The sequence below is a fragment of the Centropristis striata genome, chromosome 17 (assembly GCF_030273125.1).
Source record: "Centropristis striata isolate RG_2023a ecotype Rhode Island chromosome 17, C.striata_1.0, whole genome shotgun sequence".
NCBI classification, from domain to species: Eukaryota; Metazoa; Chordata; class Actinopteri; order Perciformes; family Serranidae; genus Centropristis; species Centropristis striata.
In genome coordinates this window covers 6,547,566-6,550,781 of record NC_081533.1, presented here as the reverse complement: position 1 = coordinate 6,550,781, position 3,216 = coordinate 6,547,566, and the positions used below count along the sequence as shown (strand labels likewise).

The 3,216-nt window shown below is 35.3% G+C and overlaps 1 long non-coding RNA gene across 1 annotated transcript; it reads left to right on the top strand.

Moving 5' to 3' along the window:
• The first annotated feature begins 1,793 nt into the window (after positions 1–1,793).
• On the top strand, positions 1,794–2,695 carry LOC131989032 (uncharacterized). The gene is made up of 3 exons (XR_009395918.1): positions 1,794–1,851; positions 2,171–2,215; positions 2,301–2,695. It is a non-coding gene; the product is annotated as an uncharacterized LOC131989032 (long non-coding RNA).
• The last annotated feature ends 521 nt before the right edge of the window (positions 2,696–3,216 follow it).

Sequence of the window (3,216 nt, the reverse complement as noted above, 5' to 3'; positions counted from 1 at the left end):
TACCATGTTCATGAGAATCACCCCATAGTAATCCCAATGTCATACCCATCAATGGCTAAATTTGAACATTCGGTGTATTTGGATAATATTATACTGAAACTCATGTCACTTGGTAATGAGAGGTTAAAAAGAAAATATAATTATGGGGATATGCATTTAACCATGGAACCAAGGCTGTAAAATCTACTATAATGATTAACTGGTAGTTTACTTCACCATTTAAGATTTGCATTGTGTCAATGTCCTATTACTCACTCCTGTTATCAGACTATTACCCTAACTATTACCATTTTTCCCAATTTGTCATGTCAACTGGTACCTGACACAGAGCAGCATATTGTTTTGTTTTAGATGATAAGTACTCACTAATCAAATCAAATCAAATCAATTTCATTTATATAGCCCACAATCACAAATCACAGATTTGCCTCAAAGGGCTTCACAGACTGTACATGGTACGACACCCTCTGTCCTTAGACCCTCACATCGGCCAGGGAAAAACTCCTTTAAAAAACCCTTTTAGCAGGGGAAAAAGAAGAAGAAACCTCAGGGAGAGCGACAGAGGAGGGATCCATCTCCCAGGACGGACAGACTACTTACTTACTGCTTGTTAACTATGGCAGGATATAGAATATTCAACCTATTCATGCCTCAATCCTCAAGTGGTGCTGTGAAGCATTTTCGGTGCAGGCTTTAATCCTGTTGTCTTCTGATATTAATACTGCAGTACTATTTTGATAATAGAGGTTATTATGTAAAAAGGTGTATTTGTAATACCAGAGTCATAGCCATTAATGGCTTAAACTTAGTATTGGGTGCATTTTGAACATATGCACCGCTATAATCAGATTACCTAACTATTTCCACGTTGTTACCTAGCTGTGATGTCAATAGAATTATCAACCTATCCATTCATATTCATATTCTTTGCAAGCTTTAATCCTGTTTTTCACCTCACATATTTACAACCTGACCATTGCCTACTGGTGAGTGTTTGTCAAAGACTGTTATTAACATAAACTACCGTCATAAATGATGTATTATTATTTTTTTTTTAACCCTTGTGTGGTCCTCCCGTCGACCCATGGTCCTCAGGGGTCAAAAAGGACCCCATGAGACAAGATTTTTTGGACATTTTATGGACAATATTACCAACTCTTTTTTAATATTATCATTTAAGGCAACTCATACCCAAAAATATATATATATAATTTTCCTTTTTTTTCCCATTATTATTGGTCAATTTTAGTCAAATATACAAAATTAGGCCTAATTTCTAGAGTGAAAAAAGTAATAAAACCTGAATATTTTTTTCAATAGTTATAGTGGAAAAAAATAATTCTTAATGGGAATGCAGTAGGTCATGTCAACTTTTAGTGGAACTTTTGTTTTGATATTTGTATATTTGAATAAAGTTGACCAATAATAATGAAAAAAATATGAAAATGAATGATAGTCATGAGTTACCTTTAAAGGTGAAAAAAAAAAGCTGGTAATAATTTTTTTCTACATTTCCTAAAACCAGTCTAATGTCATGGGGTCCTTTTTGACCCCCGAGGACCATGGGTGCGATAAAATTCTTAGGAAATTTATATTATCTATAAAGGATACAGAGGGGCACATATGCTGAAAATTTCAAGCAATTCTATAAAAGTTAACCTAAATTTGATCGTATGATGAAAATTATTTGGGGTCAAAAAGGATCCCAGGACCACAGGAGGGTTAATAAACACTATTTGCTATGTTTCTAGATGTGCTATGTGTGTATTTAATTCAAATAATTATATTCAGCTTGAGTATCCAGTTCTTCGTTGACGTTCAGCATTCATTTGTTTGTCTTCACCTTTTCAGGTAAGCAATTAAAAAAAATGCTTTTGTGATGTTGAGAAACACTGAAATTATTATTCATAAAGAATTTCAACCATTGTTCTGTGATATACAAATATATCTGAAGGAACGGTGCATTTGGGATAATCAATATTATTATTATTATTATTGATTTATTTTTAAATCATAGAATGGTGGAAAATAGATTATTAGTACAAAAACTAGTAACTAGTAAAAAGAAATTGGTAACAATAATGTTAATTCATTAGTTAACGCTTGGTCAAACTCTCATGTAATTAAGTATTGCTGTCTCATTAACATGTTGTATTTATTTATTTTGTAGTCTAAAACCTGAGAAGCCATCACCATTTTGTTGTTTCACATCAGAGTAAGTATTTCACATTATGCAGATTTTTCAGCATGTGGTCCTCAATATATAGTATAGAAGTCACTCTATTTTCTGACTTTTCCAGGTTTCCTGTGTCCAGGATCTTCAAGACAGACTAAGCTAACTTTTCATATTTTTTGCACATTTATATTTAGGTTAGGTTAGGAGTAGGTTAGGTTTATAGTAGAGTATTTAGTTAGTATAGTTTAGCTGTTAATGCTAGTCTAGGGACAGTTACATTTTGTGAGTTATTGTTGTACAGGCTATTGTATATTTTGCGGGTCCAAGTGAGACAAAGAAGACCACTGCTTCCAAAATGCCGAGGAAGGGCAAGCGATCCCGCTCTCAGAAAGTGCGTTGGACGAGTCTCGACCTTGCTGATCCTGCCCAACTTAGCCCAACCACTTCCGACCATGGGTTAGAAATGACACCTCCGTCAACCAGCCTGCTGTGGATGATGGATAACGCACCCACAACTCCTTCTCCAGTCTACAAGATCCAGAAAATCCAGACACCCCCACAGTCCAAGAGCAGCTGGATGACCTCTGGACCCAGATGCTCACCAGTTGAAAAGGTAGGCTTTTCAAAAATTCTTCGATTGTTAATTCTGCACAAAGTGATACACAAAACATTGTTTGCATTCCATTTCAACAAACACAAACATGACATGTATATTTAAATACATGACATGCAATAATACTAAACATCACAACAGCCATGAAAGAGGAAGCTTTTGAGTCTTTTTTCAAACCAACCATTGCACACACTTCCATCCAAGGAGAGGTTACATCTTGATGGTAACTTTTTAGATCAACAAAACTTTTGTGAGATTTGTAATTGTTGTTTCTGGGGAGGGTGCGGAGAAGGTAAGTCTAAACATTGCATGCAAGAGACCAACACTGGCGTCTCAGGGGAAAGCTGTCTGTATACACAACTATCAATCTACTTTGTTGCTTCAACATTTAACGATAGTTTTGCAAATCCTGACCCGGAGAGAAGCA